Source organism: Ailuropoda melanoleuca, chromosome 8 (assembly GCF_002007445.2).
Source record: "Ailuropoda melanoleuca isolate Jingjing chromosome 8, ASM200744v2, whole genome shotgun sequence".
In the NCBI taxonomy this organism is placed as follows: domain Eukaryota; kingdom Metazoa; phylum Chordata; class Mammalia; order Carnivora; family Ursidae; genus Ailuropoda; species Ailuropoda melanoleuca.
This window is the reverse complement of record NC_048225.1, coordinates 118,325,279-118,346,236: the sequence shown is the minus strand read 5'-3', so window position 1 is coordinate 118,346,236 and position 20,958 is coordinate 118,325,279. Positions and strand designations below refer to the sequence as shown.

Sequence of the window (20,958 nt, the reverse complement as noted above, 5' to 3'; positions counted from 1 at the left end):
CATTCCAGTTGCCATCACCCTGGTGAGGAAAATCAAGAATGACAGCAACTGGCCATCCCAGCATTTCTGAGGCCTTTCCCAGAGCAAGCCCCTTCCTGCTGAGGCTCACATTGACCATCTGTGTGTCGCAAGTATTGAGGGCAGGGGGTAGTCAGCCATAATAACTGTGACCTAAGTGCAAAGAGGAAGGAGAAAGGCAGGACAGAGAGGGTTGTCCAGCACCCTCACAAATATGTGCACACTCGAGAAAGCCCATCTCCAGAACACACTGGGGAAAAGGGAGGGATGTAGAGATTTTCTACAGGCCCTCCCCACCTAAATCCCACTTGCAAAATGGAGTGTTATAAAAATAGACTTCAGGATAATGGGGGCCTTGTAGTTGGGGGAACAGGAAGGTAGAGCTGTCCAAATTTAGAAATAATAAAGACTTTCACGGTGAGGTTTTTCTATGTTTTCTGATTATCAATGACTACTCTGATTTTTTTTTCCTTCTCAATATTCTCTACAGTAAATCAGAAACCACATGACCTTTTTTTCTCCTGCTATAATTTACAGAGAAGCAAGAAAAACAAATGATACTGACTCAGATTCCAAAGGACCCAATAGGATCAGATTTCCAGGCAATAGTTGTGAATAGCATTTATCCAGCCATATAATTTTGTTCAGTGTATTCCTGTGTGTGTGTGAGAGAGAGAGCGAGAGAGACAGAGACAGAGAGAGACAGAGAGAGCCAGCACCAACAAACAGTGGATGGAAATAGGAGGCAAAGGGAATAATAATTTTAGTTACCTGAAGAGAGGTATTTTTTATGCTTTACCCAAATGCTATAAATCCCATGACACTGACTCAGGGCTCAAGGACGAGAAAAAGAGGAGAGAGCATGAAAAGAAGAAGGAAGAAAAGAAGGGAGGGTGGGAAGGAGGGAGGAAAAGAAGGAGGGAGAAAGAAGAAAGAAAGAAGGAAAGAAGGGAGAGAAAGAAAAGAAGGAAAAATACTCGCACTTGGGTGAGAAGGGCCACTTGAGAGAAAAACAAAGTGGAAGCCACATGTTGGGGAGTAAATGCGTTTCCACATGTGAACGCCAATATATTATTGACTTACCCTGAGTCATAAATATGACAATTTGCCTCATTTCATAGTGAGGTCAGCTCGGCCCAAATAAGCAGCCATCCTCCGCTTTGCTTAATGTTCCTAAACATGAACGTTCCCCAGAGCTCTCGGCGCATATAATATAACACCGTGCGCGTATGCAGCGGGGAGGGGGGACCGGGGAGGTGACAGAAAGCAAGCTGTGAACACAAAGATACTTTTAAGCTGGATACTTGTACATGATATATAGAACAGAAGATCGTTCATCATGGTTATTGAAACTGTGACCAGCAAAGCTATAAACCTGACACGAAAGAAGAGAAAATATGACTTGTTAGGTTGAAAAAGCACCAAAGAGGGAATTATAAAAGGGAAAATTTCATGACAAATTAGTTTGTATTTTTTGTTTTCATTTCTGACACATGGAAGGAAATGCTATATGTTTGCTTAAGGAAGTGCAAATTTCTCCACTTCATCCATTTAAAATCTTCACCCTTAGGCCTTTTGTACTGAAGCATAAAGTTTGGAGACCTTAAATAGTCATAATGTGTCCCTAAAGAATTTGGCCTCAGAAACGTAGTACAATTCAGAAGGGCTAAAAAGGAAAACCATTTCGCAGCAATCTGGCGGTGTCTGCTTAAGACGGCTCATAAAGGAGCATCAATTCCTTTTCATGGTTTCTTTACCATATTTGAGGATATATTAGATGCAATTGGAAGAAGCGGCTCAAGCAAGAAGGCCGTAAACTTGGAAACGGTGTTGTAAAACCAAAGTGCGCTAACGTGAAATAAGTTTCAGACCGGGGCGGGGGGAGCGGGGGATGCCCCGCAGCTCGCTCCTCGACTCGGGGGTCGTACAGTGGGCTGGAAAGTTACAGATGCCGAGGGCCAATCTGGTGTTTCGTACACCTTCCCCTTCTGGAAACTACAGTTTGGAGCTGATTAGTAACAATGCCTCGGCTCTAGGAAGCGAGTTAAAACGGAGCAAAGAAAAGAAGAAAGCTCACATGCAAGTGAAAGTCCTGAAAATCCCCTATGTTACCCCCTATGTTCCCGAGCTCCGCAGTTTCTCTGCTTGGGGTGGGGGGGTAAGTAGAGCGTAAAAGGAAGACAAGATGACCGTAAGGAGACTCGCCCAAATGCAATGTGTTCATTGTTACAATAACCCTGGATTAGCAGTAAAGCAGGAACACCTTTCAGCTCCCACTTCAATTTAATTTTTAAAGATGTCAGTCTTCCTCAAGATCTGCCAAAACTTCAGAGTTCTAAAAGCCCCATCCAAACCTTAACAAAAAGTTTTAACTTGAAAAATAACTCCAAAACTTCGCTGAAAGAAGGACCCAATAGAAATAGCTAGGAAGATTCTGAAGTGAAAGATGAACTGGGTGAGAGGGGGTTACTTACCCTAACAGATATTAAAATCGAGTATAAAGCGACCATCATCAAACCAGCCTGATTTTAGGGTAGGTGTGAAACTGAGCATGTAAATAGAATACATGTAAATTACCAAGAATACATGTAAACATAGTGTCTATCACACGTGGGATTTCAAGTCAGTGCACAAAAGACGATGTATGCTTAAAATGACGTCAGAACAATCTGCTAGCAATTTATAAAATAAATGAAGCCGCATCCCAACTCAATCTTGATTCCAAAATAAATTTTAAATGAATCAAATATTTACGTTAAAAAAATGCAAACATCAAAGCACCAGAAAAAATATGGCTGAATACTTTTATAATTTTGTGGTGGAGAGAACCGTTCCAAGTATGACAGAAAATTCAGAAACCATAAAACATAATGCAATTTTGCTGCATAAAAATAAGATAAAATAATGTGCGAAGAAAGAAACCAACAAAGTCAAAATACCAACAACAACCTGGGAAATACATAAGGCTGTTCTATTTTTTATATTAGAAAATTATATTTGTAAAAGGATAGTAATGTGTTTCAGCTAGTATACGTAATGTACAAGGAGCTCTCAGAAATCAGTAAAGGACAATCTCCCAATATAAAAATGTATGAAGAATATGTATAATCAATTAACAGAAGAGACTCAAACAGCCAGTGGAATTAAGAAAAATATTAAACCTCACTATTAATTAAACACAAATAAAATGTCAGAGAGACATCATTTTTTTACCAATCTGATTGGCTATGATTTTTTAAACAATTAAAGTATCATTGAGAATCTACCAGCAAATCCTTCTATGTGCCACTTCTCACCACCTTTACAGCTACCGAAAGTCTAAAAACTTTCCTTTCCAGGCTTCTGCAATAGTCTGGGAAGTGGGAATTTTCACCCTTGCCCTGCTTTAGGCAATTCTTTTCATAAGAAGCATCATTCAAAGAGATAAATCACATCATTTTAGAGGTGTGGAGACTGCCTGCCTGGGTTTGAATCCTGGTTCAGCTTGAGTAATTCATCTAATCGTTTTGTGCTTCAGTCATGCCATTTGTAAAATCAGGAGGATAGCGATGGTATCTCATCCTTGCCCTGGGTGGATTAAATGAATTAATGCATGAACATGTCTAGAACAACATTTGGCACAGAGCAAACCTTACCAAATCTTAGTGATGTGGAGATGCTGCCTGCCGATGTTAACGATAATGAGGCCACTCCCCTCCAGGTCATGTCCCCATGGCATCACAACAGACCCAGAATAAAATATGAAATGCTCCTCACAGCCAGGGGGCTCTACTTGATTGGGTCCCTATCTCTCTGCAACCTAACCTCTGAGTCTCCTTTGCTCAGCTGCAGGCACACCAGCCAACACCTCATACACCCTCCAGTCTTAGTCTCTGTATTTGCTTTCTGCTGGGCTGGACCCTTCTTTCCCCAGACATGGACCGCTGCCCCCAGGCCTCTGCTCTAGTGTCACCACTCCCGAAAAGACTTCCCGGACTACTCGATCTAAAGTAATCCCTGCCTCCACCCCCACCATGGTGGGTATTCTTATACACGATAGGTTAAAGGATAAATTAACCATCCTTTCCAAGGAGGAATTTCACTACATGGGCTATAATTTAAAATGAGCATTCCTTTTCATCTAGCGATCTCCCTCCGAGGCAATTACACCGAGGAAATACTCCGACAAGTGTGTGACGATATATGCATCTGTTTTTCATCAGAGCAGTGTAGATAATTAAGAAAAATTAGAAAAAATCTACCATCTTGTCAATAGGTGCACGGATTATCAATTTGCTGTAAACACAAAGCACTCCAAAGCTTGGGGATGTCAACAATAACCCTCCGCTAAGCTAATGAGATGTTGGCTCTTAGGGCCGGGCTTAGCTAGGTGGTTCTTCTGGTTTCGGCTGACCTCACTCATGTGTCTGCAGTTAGTTGTCAGCTAGGCTTGTTCACATGGCAGGACAGGATTCCAAGAGAACAAACAGAAGTATGCAAGGCCTCTTGGAACGTAGGGCCAGACCTTGCAAAATACCATTTCTATTTTATTCTTTCAGCCAAAGAAAGTCAGGAGGCCAGCCCAGATTCAAAGGATGGAGCGATCGACCCTCCCTCTTCATGACAGGAGCAGCAAAATCACACAGCAAAGGAGCATGGGTAGGGGGAGAGAGAGAAAATTGTGCCCATTTTGCAACTTACCAAATAAGGGAATGGTTTAATAAATTATGGTAACCATTACATGAGGCTTTTATAGCTATTAAAAATGGTGATGTTGAGCTCTATTCATTTGGAAAGATCTTTATAGCATACTTATAAATAAAACATATTACAGCACTTCTGATTTATACCCTACATACAAACACACTTATACCCATAAAAGATACGGGGAAGGATGTTTTCCAAAATGTTAACATTGCTCAGCTCTCAGTAACAGAATCTGTTCATTCCTCCTTCCTTCCTTCCTTCCTGCATTCCTGGAATTTTTTTTTCCCAGGATAAGGTGAGCCGACTCTGCACGTAATGCCTCATTCTGCAGAAGATTAGTCTAGACATGTTCTTATAACAGTAGAAGAGCAAGAGCATTAGCAGACACCTGCAGACAATGTTTCAATTCTCCGCTTGCATCAAAACTACTGAAACAAGCTGCAAGCCAAATTCAGAATCAAGGAATGGGGAAATAGCACCCCCTCCTTGATGCGGGGAGTTGCAAAGCCCCACTACAAGGGGTATGCATAGGAGAAGGATGAAGATTTGGGGCCACTAATGCAATCCATTATCATAGGGATAGAGTGTTGAGCTAGTTGGAAGGAGCGGGCTCGAAGATTTTGTCCTGAAGCTGCGTTTGCACAACCAATATATTGTCTTTTCTTAGAAAAGTTATTTATTTAGGAATTGATTGGAGACTAATGGGGAATTATGAGGTTAAAGCATCCCCAACTATCAGAGTTTGACATCCATGTCTGCTCAGTGTTACTATAAAAATAAAATGAGCTCAATTTTAAAGTGCTTTGAGAATCTTAACGCTATGTACAAATGAGTACTTTATGTTGATTTCTAATTGCCAGTAAATGTCTTCTGGGCTTCCTTCCTTTTCCTTTGAGTATTCAGGCAGTGCAAAAATCATTTCAATAATCCAGTAAGCCAAACATGATTGGATAGATAAATCTGTTGCTATAAAAACAAAGACAACATCGCATAGTGCCTACCAAAGCCAAATATAAATTACTTTGGGGAAATTCGCAATCTTAAGGTCTCTAATTGAAATTTGGCTAGATTTTTATCATTATTCCTTCTAATACTTGCATTTTATGCCTATCAAAAAGCTTGGTGATATTTAAAAGCCATAAATTCCATCAAACTATTGCTTGCATTAACATAAGTCTCTTTGCTTACAAGGACTCTAAAATGAGTCATTCTTCCTTGAAATGCATCCAGTTGCTGTAGCAGCTGTAAACTGTAGGAGTTGATACTCCTTAATATTGAGGTGAAAGAGTCACTGAGTCCCACCCTTTGGAAACTACTTTGGCTACAACTCTCATACGAAGTTCAAGGCCTTCCTGATGAGGCCTAAAGCCTTTAATTAATCTATTTGCGTCTACGGCTCCTGTGGTCCCTGCGTACTCAACCACGGCATGGAAACAACCCCTTATATTTACTTAGCCTCTCTCTCTGAGCAGCAGTACACATTTTTAGATATTTTACCCAGAGTCCAACTGTGGAAAAATGAAACTTAGCCAAAATCTCACCAGGAAGATTTCTGCCGCATAATAGGGAACGTTCAGATTCTTTACAAACCCTCCTCAGATGTAATACGTCTCTCCCTTTCTCACAAAGAATCCTCTAGCCCTCAACTGCTTGTCTCCCCCATTCATTTTCTTTCATTCATTAATTCAACAACTATTTCGTGAGCACTTCCTCCGCACTAGACATGGTGATAGGCACTGGCAATAAAAATCCATGTCCTGGTTTAAATGAAAGCCTAGCGAGACTCTTCAGATCAGTTCCATCCATCTTATAACTCAACAAAAGCCATCATATCCCCTCTCCCCACTGCACTTTTCCTTTGACTTTCACAGAATCTACCAGGTAAGATGCTCCACTCTCCCAGAGCTTGCAGGAGTGGCCCAGGTGAGCTCGAAATGAGGCAATGGCACAGGTGTATTGTCTCACATCTGTCTCTCTGGAGCTATTTGTGTTTATTATAGTTGCCTTTTCGTTAAAAAAAAAAAAGGAAAAAAAGAGAAAAAGAGAGAAAGAATTAATTCAAGCATGGACCTAAAGGTAAGATAAACTGAACAGATTTGACTGCTTTGGTTTGAGATTATTCAGGGCTAGCTTTAGCATACAATAAAAAGAGTTTCTCACCTGGCCTGATTTTTCCATTACAGTTTTGCCCTGGAGTTTCAGGACTGAGCTCCAGCTAATAACAAAGCATTGCTTAATTTCCTGACTTTGTCAATGTTCCTGGTTCAGATTTGGCCTGGAGACGTACCATCTGAGACGTAGGGCAATTTTGGATGTTGTATGATTCCACCTGTAAAGGCTTTCATCTCACTGTCAGCTCTAACGCTATGAAATGATCTCCTTCCACACACGCCCCCTTCATACACCACGACACCTGTACCTAAAATATCTTCTTTTACCTTCCCTACTCTTAAATGACAGCTTAGCAGTCTGTAGGATTCTAAACAGGATTCCGCCCTCCTCCACCTTTTCGAAGATGTGATTCCATCTCCTCCTGGCTTCTGTTGATATTTGTGAAAAGTCAGATGCCTGTCCATTATTCTACTTTTGTGGACAATCTTTCTTTGGGTAGCAGCTGACTTAAAAATCTTCCCTTAAGTTCACCCATGACATTTCAGTGAGATTTCTTTTAATTCTCTTGCTTGGAAGATTTATGTCTTTTATCAGCGATGGAACATTCTTGCCTTATCTTTTAAAACATTGCCTCTCCTGCATGATGTTGAAATTTTTCATCTCATCCTTTAAGTCTCTTCATCTGTAAATATATATATTTTCTCTTTTTCTTTTCCAATTTCCTTTTTTTTTTTAATCTCTCTAGACTGCCTCTGGGTAATTCCTTCACCTCTGCCTTTTAGTTCACTCATTTCCTCATCAGTTATATCTAATCTGCGGTACCATCTAGCTACTATTCTTTATGACTTTTTTTTAATTTCTATAAGTTTTATTGGGTTCTTTTTCAGAATATATTTTGATAATGCTTTATATGTTTATGTTTTTAATCCTTTTTTAAAATGTCTTTTATCACCTAAGAGATATTTTTTTTTTATCTCTTAAAGATAGTTTTGTTATTTGAGTATCTTGGCAGCCTAATCCTTCTAATTTCCTTTATGTGATTCTTGCTTATGGTGGGTTTGTGTTGTGCAATTTTGGATTATGAACTGATCTTCAGTAGGGATTATTATGGATATCTGGTATAGCCCAGATTAAAAACTCATCTGTCCAAAGAGGTATTTTACCTTCTGCTAGTCAATCCGGGTGTATTATCAGACTGTGAGGAAGTCATAGTCTAGGTATCATTGGACCACACCAGTAGTACAAATATTGAACTATAATTCCATGTGAACACAAGTATCTGTTTTTTTTAAAGGAGACGCTTTTAGATTTGTTGTTACTATTGTGTGCGTTTATTCCCTCAGGAGCCTTAAAACCCAGGCTCTCAGATCTTGAAGATCAAACTCCTCTCCCCAACCAAGGTAACCAGAACAACATCTCACATGCTTACCATCTCTTTGCTAGTTGTTTCCATTATATTTTTTTCCTACAAAATTTCCTCTCCTTCTTGCAAACTTGAATAGACATTTAATACTTTGATTATTATATTTTAATCTATATTTCCAGATGTTTCTGTATGAGACATTTCATTCCAAACTTAATCTAAAATTAATGCAAAACATGTCTAGAAACTGAAGTTCTCTGCCATTTTTCTGATATGACGGTCAATTCAAAATATCACCCAAGCAGCCTGACATGTACGAATTTTAGCACAAACATTTACAATTGTGCATCACGAGTGACTTGTTTTAATAGTTAGAGGCAATATTTGTGTTCAATTATGTGCTAGATGCTTAATACTACTTTCTGACAGAATTAATTAATTAAAATATTTTTACTGATAAGCTTTTTGTCTCTCATGGCCACACTTTGTTTCTTTACATAAAGCATGTTTTTAATTACTCTTGTTAATTTTAAATATGTAAATCAGTGACTCTAAGGTAATGTGGCGTGCATGAAAATTCATTTTAGTAACTTGCCCGCAGTCACTCCTTCAATAGCAAAGACTTACTAACAAATTCCTGAGCCATACCCCGTTGCTGTAACAGAGATAGAAACAGGGATCATATTTCCAGTTTTTCGCTTTAAAAATAATCCTTAACTGTATCCTGAAGAGTGACTGATTTTCAAAGCCCACCATAGCACTTAGATTTAGAAATAGAGATTACTCATCTCTGATAAAGTAAAAACACTAAAACAAGTTCTGTATACTTGATTCCCTATTGGCTGGGACCAAAATGAACCAATGGATAGTCAAATAAAATAAATATTTTAAAATCCGTACTGTCTTCACAGAATGCAGACTTCTAATGTAGTCCCTAGGCAAGCTACTGTTTAATTATTTCCTTGCTCTACATATGTCTAAAAATAGGCCCCTATGTTTCAAGCGGGGTGGCAAGCAGAATGACCGATGTTTCTATTTCCTGGGGTTGTGGCCCAGCATTTCGTTTGCTGCTTCCTTGCCAACAGGATGCAAGGGAGCAGAAATTCACCGCCAAACATGGAGGCCAGGGAAACAGGGCTGCCTTGCAGGCAATGCCCTGGCCCAAGTAGGAAATTTCATTCTTTGAGGGAGTACAAAAAGGGTCAACTGAAAAGGGCCAGAGGGTAGTGCCTATATATGCAACTCTCAGCTTGTTTAACAGCACTGAGATTCAATTTGCCCATCTCTTCAGATAATGCAACAAAGCCCATATATCCAACTTCTTCCAAAGTCAAAAAAGCATGGTGTTTCAAGTGAAGCCAGGCTGGGCCTAGTGCTGATGCTATCTTACTATCGGAATGAACTGAAACAGGTCTCTCATATTGGTTTTTCTATCCATAAAATGAAAATAATAAAAATACCATCTCATAGGATCATTGTTAAAGGATTAGCAAGATAATGTAAAACAATTAACATAGTAAGTACTGACATTAGTAAGTACTCGAATATTTGCTCTAAGTATTATATCAATAAGCATTTGAATATTTACTGATCTTTTTGTGCTAAATACTTTGGTGGATATAAAGATAAATCGGATCTGTTACGAGCTTAGATTCTAACAGAGGAGATGAGAAAGCATGAAGTTATAATCTCCATGAGAACAAGGACTGGTAGGTCTTACTCACCTTCTGTTCCAAGCATCCAGAGCAGTTTCTGGTATAGAGTAAGTGTCCAGCAAATATTTGTGGTACATAAATAAAATTAACTCTTTTGCTTCATAGAAAATGAAATGAATGCTAAAAATGAATAGGAGAAAGAAAAGAGAAAATATAGGCAAGAATCAGGACCTTGAAGGCCAAAGAAAGAATTAGACAGTTTCTCATCTCTCAAAGGCTGATAATAATTTCCCTTGCCCTGCTCTGCTCATATAGGTTATTGTAAGGCTCAAATAAGATGATTACCTGACAACAGCAGATGAAGGAAGAAGGTAACAAAAGGGTGATGAATTACCCCACAGAAAATTAATGATATTTACCAAAAGTCACTATGGGCTAGAAACCGTTCCTTTTTTTTTTTTTTTAAGATTTTATTTATTTATTTGACAGAGAGACACAGCCAGAGAGAGAGAGGGAACACAAGCACGGGGAGTGGGAGAGGAAGAAGCAGGCTCCCAGCAGAGGAGCCCTATGTGGGGCTCGATCCCAGAAGGCCAGGATCACACCCTGAGCCCAAGGCAGACGCTTAACGACTAAGCCACCCAGGCGCCCCCGAGACTGTTCCTTTTTATCATTATTATTACTATTATTATGTTCAATTAGGCTGTTCTAAGCATTTCACCCATGTTAACTAATTTTACCTTTGCCACAAGTCTGTGAGATAGATATCATTACTATTATCCTCAGTTTTCAAAAGAGGAAACGGAGACAGATAAGTTAATAACATACCCAAGGTCACACAGGTAGGAAGTCACAGAAGAAGGATTTAGTCCCTGGCAGAAGAGCTCCAGAGCCTGCATTATTAAAGCAAAAGGGCAGCCAGGGGCTCAGACCCTCCTCTGATCTTCTTACTTTTCAGAAAACACTTTGTTTTTTCAAATCGAGACCTTCTGAACTCCATGCCCCATTCCCACCTCTCTCTTCCCAGCCACGTTCTTCAACACTTTCTACTGCAAGCTTAATTTCATTATCTTGACCGCTTCCTGGGAGGAGGAGGAAGGGGAAGAGTGAGCTATAAATATCCCTTCCTAAGTGCCCCCCGAAGTGGAACCACCTGCCCGGCCTGTGTGAGGTAGCCGGACAAGCAGAAACTTCACGGTGGAGAGAGGTTTGTGTCCCATCATTCAACAGAGGTTTTAAAGATCTCCTGCGGGGCTCACTGCTGCAGAAAGGGGGGAAAGTAAACATCCCGTAATGAATGGTGTCATTACAGGGTTTTATCATCTACCTGCTTCATGATATCAGTAAGAACTCAAAAGCAAGTGGTGAGCAGATAAAGCGTCCCGACGAAACAGAACTCTAGCCTTTTCTGGGCGCCCAAACTACACAGCACTTTCTGAGGTCCTGAACCTCAGGCACTTCTTAGGAATATCCTGTTTTCTTTCCTCATATCTGTGGGTATGAAAACACTTTGTAAACTGGACACAACAAATGCGCTTATGACCATAGAGGAATGGCGTTGACGGGGTCCAGCTTCCTATTAACCCCGGGGGAGCAGGGACATGTTCCGCAGGTGTCTGGGGGCAGCCCCACCCACCTTGGGAAAGACCATCGGCCCAAGGTCAGAGAGCAAATCCGGGATCAAACTTGGTTTTCAAACTCCATCATCAGTGCTCTTCACCCCGCAGGCAGGTGAGGTGGGCACGGCGATGAGCCAGCCAGCGCTTCTGAGATGCTACCCAGCCTGGACAGCCCACGCTGAAGGTCAACTCCGGGGCAGACCTGAGTTAGCAGAAAGCTGTTTCTGCTTTTGCCAAAGAGCCAAGCGCTCTCTTCCAACACCCACACGCCATCCCGGGGGCGCTGCGCACGCGCGCAGACCAAGCCAAAGGAATTTTTATTTCTCCCGTCCCAGGCCCGAGTCCGGCGCGGCTGCACAATGAGACCCTCTGACAGCGCCTCCTACACAATGAGACGCCGGAGCTGCAAACCGTGCTCTGCGGGCGTTTTAATCGTGAATCCAGATGGTCTATCCCTTCGGTTCTCGGCACTGACCTTTCGCTTGAAAGTCAATTTGTCAGTCTGCTCCATATGTCTGAAGAAGTCATCAAAGCCGCCCTGCCGAGGAGCTCCCCATAGGTTTTGCTGAATTCGGCTGCAACACAGCTATGCTACACTGGGGGGAAAACGTGGGAGTGGGGAGACCGCGCCCCTCCCCTTAGCACTGCTTGGGTGCATTCTGTGTCTCATGGGAGGCCGCATCAATCGCCAAGGGGGGACCCTGAGTATCTTTGGAAGGAGGAAGCAGAGGCAAGAAGAAGCTTCCCCCCGACCCCTCCCCCCCAAGTCACTTGTCCAACAGTGACATGAGAGGACGGGGAGACCCTCCAAAGGTTGCAGAGCCCAGGCATGTCTGATTTTCAGTCTGAGTTTCAATTTTCTGCCAACATAGCCAAGGGCTCAGCCTGGAAAGAAATGTTCCTTTGCACAGAGGACCAGAGAGAGAAGCATCATCAGAGATACTGTAAATGTGAAAACCACTAGAAAGGCAAAAGGGGCTGACCCTAAATTAGGGAATGCTCATTTGAACTATTCTCTAGTTACTAGAAAGCACTAGACAGGGCCAGTCCCAATAGCACCCCTCTGCTATCCCCAGGTACTGAGAGCTCCTGCTCTATTTCCTTTCCACCCACAGCAGCACCCAACCTACAGATCTTGCTTTTCCTATGCCACCCACACCTGCACCCAGCCTGCCACCACACACACCCACACAGACCACCATCACCACCACAACCAGAGTACAACTCTAAGTCCTTCTGAACTCTGCTGAGTGACTGACTAGTCAATCTAAGAATTGTAAATTGTTGCTAAGTGTATGCAGGGAAAAACAGCCTCTCTGAGTTCGACAGGCAGTATTATAGCTAATTCCGCCACTGGCTACCTGTGTGAGTTGGGGTATATTCCTTAAAAACTTTGATTATTTACCCAAACCTACTGGAAAGCACTTGTTTTGTCTTGCTTTACTTTGCTTAAGTTGGAGAATCGTCCTGAGCAGCCCTCTCAGGCATGTTAATATAGGGAGGGCAACTAAGCATCTCTTGTCCTGGAATTCACATTTGATAGGACCTTTTGTTGTTTTTGTATTGCTTGTCTGCTCTTCAGAATAGTGAAGAGGAGAGAGGAAGACAAGATGGGCCCATTTGCATGAGAAGCCCAGGACATTCTGGGAGAAAAGGGACCAGAAACCCACAGCTTGAACACCAGGATTTTCAGCTTGGAAGAGGAGTTTGGGTGGGTGAAGATAATCCCAATAAAGGTCTGATAACAAGGAAGAGCTAAAAGGCTTACAAAATAAAGTTTCCTGGAGGAAAAGGAGAGGCTAGGTTTTCCAGGCACAGAACCAGTATCTAAGGCGGTCTGGTTCACAGACCAAATGTGTTAAAACCATGGAGGCAAGGTGAGGAAATTGGCTTCAAAAGGGAATTCCTTTGCTTCTGGGCAGGACAAAGTAACTGGTAACATACCAGCCCTCACACAATAAATAACCATAGAACTAAAAAAATATATGAGCAACTGTTATCAGGCATTGGATACCAGGCAATGAAACACTTGTGATTCCCGAGGAGAGCAAGAAGCTTCACAATTGCCCTAGGAATAAGCTCACAGTCTTAGTGCATTGAGCTGAACAGACGTAGTATACACCAGAGTTCGAGGGAGTGAAGCAACTAGAATCTAAAGGGTAGGTAACCAGGAAGAAAGGAACTGTTCAAAAGCCCAGGTGAGGAAAACTGCAAGTCCTTGGCTGACAGCTGGGCTACACATGCACAGGACAAGACTACTTGAGGCCACCCAGAGAGTAGCTGCTAGGAGTATGTGACTAAAACAAAGATATTAGAGGAATAGGCAGTACTGGGGATGGTGGCGTTCAGGTACTGCGGAGTGGAAAACCTACCTGAGATGTCAGAAAGGCCAAGCCATAGGAGTCAGGACTGTAGTCTGGAGTAATTCCTACTCTGTCTCTGCCCTAAAAATGCTTTAAACAAGGCTTTGACAAAATTCGCAGGGGAGACAGAATTTGGAGATTGCTTCCCGGTCCCCCCAAGTGGGGGCAGGGGTGGGAAACACTTTAGGCTCTCCGTAGATCTGCCATAATAAAGCAGAAAACAAAGTCTTTAGAAGTTCATTGTAAACAACTAGTCATTGAACTTCCTACTAAAAAAAAAAAAAAAATTCAATACGCTTCAGAGCCCCTACAATGTAGCATTCACAAAGTTGAGCATTGATCAGAAATACAAAAATATGCAAAGACAAAGGAAAATGGGACCCAAATCAAAAAGAAAAAAAAAAAAGATGAGCAATAAAAACCTATCCTTGATGGCCCAGGTATTGGACATAACAAGAACTTTAAAATGATTATTATAAAATATTGTCAAGGAAATAAAGGAAAATATGTTCAAAGTATTAAAGGGCACTGTGACCTTAATGAAGGAAGATATAAGGAATATCAACAAAGAAATGGAACTAGAAAATGAACAATCAAATAAAAATTGTTAAATTGGAATAATAATTTAAATTGAAAATTCAATAGATGAATGAGATGGCAGAAAAATAGCTGACTGGAAATGGCAGAAGATAATGGAGAAATAACAACTGAAAAATAAAGAGACATAAGTATCTATGGGACAATTAAAACTGTCTAATATGCATGTATTTAGAGTCCCAAAAGAAGAAATAATAGCTATTAGTTCCCTGTATTTATTCCAAAATATCAACTTACAGATCGAAAGCTCAGTAATCTCCAAGCAGACTAAATTAAAAAAGAAAAATTCCACATAGGCACACCACAGTCAAACTGCTGAAAACCAAAGATGAAGAGAAAAATTCTGAAAACAGCCGAAGGAAAAACATAACACTATATACAGAGAAACTGATAAAAATGACAGTTAATTTCTCCTCAGAAACAATGGCAGCCAGAAGATAATGGAATGTCGTTTTATGATAACCAAAAGGAAAAACCCCACTATCAACACAGAATCGAATCATATAACCAATTAAAACATCCTTCAAAAAGAGGCTAAAACAATGGAATCTTCAAATAAGCAAAAGTTGATAGAATTTATTACAAGAAAAGCCAAAGGATTTTCTTCTAATAGATAGTCAAAGGATAATCAAAGGATTATCTTTCTTGAAGATAAGTGATACCAGATAGAAACTAGAACCCACAGGACAAAATAAAGAGTACTAGAAATAATAAGTGGTTTACCATGAAATGTTTCTTTTCTTCTTATAATTTCTTTTTTAAAAAATTGACTATTTAAAGCAAAACTAATAACATCATAAAGTGAGGTTTATAACATGCTTAGAAGTAAAATATAGTAAGATACAGCTAAAAATTTCAAAAATTTCAAAAGCTGACAATGCCAGGTTTTCATCTTATATTGCGGAGGGAAGTAAAAAATGGTACAACCTCTTTGAAAAGCTATTTGTCAACTTCCTAAAAAGTTAAAGATATATTTACTCTATGATTCAGAAATCACCCTTTTAGGTATTTACTAAAGAAAAATGAAAATGTGTCCAAAAAGAAAAAAAAAAAAGACATGGCAGGAATATTCACAGAAGTTTTACTAATAATGGCAAAAATAAACAAAACAAAACAAAGTAACCCAAATAACTATCAACAGTAGAATGGATAAATAATTTGTGATGCAGTCATACAATGGATTACTATTTGGAAATACAAAGAATGAACTGCTTAACATTTTCCTGAAGAAGACATGCAGAGGGACCACAGGTACACTAAGAAAATGCTCGACATCGCTAATCATCAGGGAAATGAAAAATCAAAACCACAATGAGATATCACCTCACACCTGTTAGAATAGCTGTAATCAAACAAGAAATAACAAGTGTCAGGGAGAATGTGGAGAAAAAGGAACCCTTGTGCTCTGTTGTTGGGAATGTAAATTGTGAAGCCATTATGGAAACCAGTATGGATGTTTCTCAAAAAAATTACAGATGGGCACCTGGGTGGCACAGTCAGTTAAGCCTCAGACTCTTGGTTTCAGTTTATGTCATGATCTCAGGGTCCTGAGATCGAGCCCTGAGTCTGGCTCTGTGCTCAGCACTGACTTTGCTTGAGATTCTCTCTCTCTTTCCCTGCCCTGCCCACTTACGCTCCCTCTCTCTCCCTCTCTCTCTTTCTCTCTCAAATAAATAAATCTTTAAAAAAATTTACAGAGAAACTACCATTTAATTCAGCAATTCTATGTCTATGTATTTATCTGAAAAAAATAAAAACATTAACTCAAAAATATATATGCACTCCTATGTTCACTGCAGCACTGTTTACAATAGCTGAGACATGGAAGCCACCTAAGTGTCCGTCAATAATGAATGGATATAGAAGATATGGTATGTATGTGTTTATGTATATATAATAGAATATTATTCAGCCATAAGAAAGAATTAAATCTTGCCATTTTGTGACAACATGAATGGACGTTTAGAGCATTATGATAAGTAAAAATAAGACAGACAAAGAAAGGACAAATACCAAATGATCTCACTTATATGTGGATTCTAAAAACAAAAATAAAGCAGAGATCATAGATACAGAGAACACATTGGTGTTTACTGGGGGTAGAGGGTGTATGAAATGGGTGAAGGGCATCAAAGTATAGACTTTCAGTTATAAAAGAAGTAAGTCATGAGATGTACAGTACGGTGACTGTAGTCAGTAACACTGCATTACACATTTGAAAGTTGCTAAGAGAGTAAGTCTTAAAATTTCTTATCACAAGAAAGCATATTTTATAACTACATATGGTAATAGATATTAACAAGACTCATCGCTATGATTATTTCACAATGTGTCCAATTATCGCATCATTATGCTGAGCACCTGAAACTAATATAATGTCAATTATATTTCAATTTTAAAAAATGAATTCCTGATTTGTATGTGAGGGACTCTCCAAAGCATTACGCTGAGTAGAAGCAGCCAGCCACATGAGAGAAGGTACCATATGATTCTATTTCAATGAAATTCTAGGACAAATATAACTAACTTATTTTGATTAAAATTGGAATAGTGGTTTCCTGGGGGCAAGAGTGGACTGAGAAGGGAAATTAGAAAAATTTCTGGGATTATGACAATATATTTATTTTAACAGAGGTGTTAGTTACAGGGATGCATGCACTGACAGATTCACCTTAAATCCATGATTTCACTGCATGTAAATTTTACCTTGATTAAAAAAAAAATTGTACTTGCCCTTGTAAAAAATTGTAGGTTGGATAATGTCATTCCTTGGCTGAAATCTTTGAATGTCTTTCCATCCTGAAGCCAAAGCCTGAATCCTTCCAATGTTCTCAAGGTCCTTCACACTCCCTTCCCACTATATGTAATACTGTCCTATCGCTCACTCTGCGGGTACACTGGCCATTTCATAGTTTCTTGAACATGTGAACATGCTCCCGTCACACCCCATTGAACACAGATTCTTTTTTTTATCCATTTACCATCTGTATCCCCCAAAATAAGTGTAAGACACTTTATTTGTTCATATATAAATCTCCAGTGAATAAGGTAATACCTGGCACATAATAGCTCCTCAAAAAATATTTGGTGAATTAAAAATTTACATGAATGCATGATCCCTTTTTTCTATCCAAAACATTTTGCCTTTCCTTTGTTTTCAATGGGCCCTTCCAGATCAAGAGATCTAAGCTAAACTGTATCGTTGAGTGGACCTCTGTCCATCTGAAACTATATATCAATGGCTACGGCTCCCAAATCCCCTGTTTTTATTGGGAAAGAGTTTAAATGTGTCCGAGCAAAGAGCACCAAGGAGATAAAACTTTTAATGTCCCAAAGGCTGTCAGGGAAGAAGAAGTTTGGGACATATTGAAGTTAATTGCCATATCCAGGAAGTGAATTTACAGTATAAAAATGGAAAACAAATCAGTGTAACTTTAGCCCGATGAGAAAGGAACTTACCTTGAATCAAGGTAGTCAGAACTCATCTAATCAATCCCCACAAATAGCTGGAATTAACTTCAAGGACCATTGTGCTTGCTTTATAGTGATTTCCTCCTATTGTCTCCTAAACCAGTCCCGAGGAAAACCATGGCATGCTCTCACAGGGGAAGGTTCTTCTCGACTGAAAAAGGAAGTATAAACAGACACAACATGGAAAGCTAGGAGAGTAACAAGCCTTTGGTGAAAAGAGGAGTCTTGCACTAAGACAGTGACCAGACCCAACGTGACCACAGAAACCAGTGGGAGGTCATCCAGGTAGAATGAATGGTACCTTGAGCCATTGTACCACTGCACTTATAATGAGAATTGACTCTGGCCATCTTCAGCAGGAAAATAATTTATTGGAAGGATATTGGAAACTCCCAAGTCAGTATGAAGGCTGGAGAACCTGACTCAAAAAATGGATGGGAAGCAAGCCAGATACATAGCTGGGATGACAGCACTCACCAGCTCTCAGCAGGTGCTCTTGCTTTCATTCTCAACACATTCACGCTAGACACTAGCTAACCCCACCTCAGGACTCTCTCAACTCTGCTGTCCCTGCCAGCGCAAATAGCTTCTTACCTGCCCCTCAGTCTGTACATCAGCCCCTCAGGTTTTAAAGTCCTGCATGGGACCTAAAATAGAATTGACCAAGTCTAGGCCATACTGGATATATCGATGTCAGGAGCAACGAAAGGAAATATCTGCTTCCTTTGTTTTTCCTAATGAAAAGTGGGGTCCTGCCAGCACACCTACTGTGTACTAAACCAGCAGAGCCCAGAGACAGAATGCAGAAATTTTATAGTGGGTCGTTCGGTGAAATTGTAAGTGGTACCCTCATGATTCTTCCCCCAAAGCTCCTGAATTTGTGTGTTCTAGGACAGGGAGAAAGAATGCCATTTATTCATCATTAATTCAAAGTAAAGGCTTCTTCCTGAGGGACAGTATCACAAATCTGCAAGGCATTGTCTACCAGCCGGTAGCCAGCTGGAACCACATCTGAGTCTTCGTTAGATCTTTCCGTCTTTCTGTAAGTTCAGTTGCTTCTGGATAGTAGGACACTTGGCTACACCAGTGAATTCTACAGTCATCAGCCCATTGCCTTATTTCTATCTCTGTAAAGCGAGTTTCTTGGAGCAATCTATTCACAATTTAAATTTTTATTATAGGTCAGTTTATTTAAATCATTTCAAAAGTGTATTTGAGTGGCATTGTCATATATTAGGAGTCATCTTAACCGCTTATTTCAAGATATTTGGAAAATAAATATCAAGAAAATCACAATTATTATAAAATAAAAAATCTGGAGTAGGGATGCTATTATGATGTTTAAGAATTTAAGTAAGTTCCTCTGAAGAAAGTGTCAGTAGAAACACAGTGGGGCAGTGAAAACAAACCTAAATATAAAACAGCTGTCTATTTCAGTGGGTAGGTTCTTCCCCTACCACAATGGAAGGGTCCAATATAAATAGCTTCTACCAGGTAGTTGACTGGCCCTGCTGGGAACAGGACCATCCTAGTGCTCAGGACTGTTTGCGACTCCGGCCAGTAGGGGACTCAGCTCAGGTACAGCCGGATCACAGTGATGGGAGAAAGTCCTTCCTTGTTGCTAGGGTTCATGTCATTAGGTTCATTCCCGCCACCATAGCTGTTTTGTTAACAAGTCCATTGATCAAGTACCATGACTGATGGTCATCTTTAATAAAAGTCATTTTCTCGTCCTGATTATTTTAAAATTTCTTCACTGGGGAAGCGTTTCGGTGAGCATGCTAATTAGGCACAACTATTTTCATACTCTGGACTCATTCGAAGGAGTTTCTCCAACTTCTTCCAGAAAGTTCTTCATCACCAACTCTCCAATATTTTTTCTTCTAATCCTCTGATTGTCTGACCAAATCATCAGCTACTGTCCAAAAATTAGATCTAGATTGTTGCCATAGGCAGTCTCTCTTGGTTCACTAGACGTACCAGTCAACATCTATTCCTAGGGGAATTTTTATTCACCGCTGTGCTTTGGGACCACCCTTGAATGGAGTTAACGAACCACAGCAATCTACAGTCAAGGAAATTGGACCACTGCTGTTTGCTAGAGAGGAGAATTTGGCCACAGGAAGAACACTGAATCTCTCCAGGACCCTGCATGGAGTCTGGACCAGGAGAGAACCTGGGTGGGACATGGACCTGGGATTGCTATAATTGGATTTGGAGGAGCCCTGGCGCAAGGCTTCTGATGCTGTGCTTCATATTCCCTTTGGTTCTGCCCTGCCTTCTGGTGTCACTAGAAAACCCCACCAAACTTCAACACGCTTGGGAGGTGCACTCAGCAGTCTTCATCCCACGTCTACACTCCAACACAAACAGAGGCTACCGAAACACATCCTGCCTCTGTGGTGGGCAGAAATCTGGAAAAATTCGGTGGGGCGGGGGAGGGGGGTGGAGATGCTTTGGAAATGGTTTTATTTCTGAGAACTTGAATGTCTAAAACTTCCCCCAATAACCACATTTTCTTGGAGTTCAAGATCAGAGATCGACTACCCTGGTGGCCTTTTAACCCTAATTAACCCACAAGCCCATTTGGTGTCCCCACCTCTTTTAACTATGTGATAGAGCTTATGAAAAGATGTGGCCTCCAGTCTGTCAAATACTGCACATTCCACAGCTCTTGTTCAGGCCACTTCCTTCCCTACGGAGCCGCTGCCTGACTTTTCCAAAGCTGATATTAATATCACAGACCATTATAATATAGTTATTTTCATGGAAGGCAGAGAGGAAGTCACGTGGCATTAATTGGTCCCATGGGGTCCTGAAAGTCTCCATTTAGCATGTTGTTTTTACTCACATAAGCAGCAATGAAGTGGAAACAGTGAGGAAGTTGCTATGATTGTATTAAATGAGTATTTTTTTCTGGGACTTGTTTGGTTAATGAGTCATTATTCCATTTTTAATTGTATGAACATATGTAGTAGTTAGGTCAAAGGTACCTGTGCATTTTCTAAATGCACACACACACACACACACACACACACACACACACACATCTAGGCTACTGTCTGTTTGCTTTA

At 40.5% G+C, this 20,958-nt stretch overlaps 1 long non-coding RNA gene across 2 annotated transcripts in view; it reads left to right on the top strand.

Moving 5' to 3' along the window:
* The window catches only part of LOC109489756, a 22,434-nt gene extending 2,810 nt beyond the window's left edge, over positions 1 to 19,624 (top strand). For both annotated transcript variants that reach the window (XR_004627390.1, XR_004627389.1), the window contains exons 3-4: positions 16,213 to 16,284; positions 17,959 to 19,624. This is a non-coding gene — a long non-coding RNA (uncharacterized LOC109489756). The remainder of the gene's footprint in view (positions 1 to 16,212; positions 16,285 to 17,958) is intronic.
* Positions 19,625 to 20,958: the final 1,334 nt, after the last annotated feature.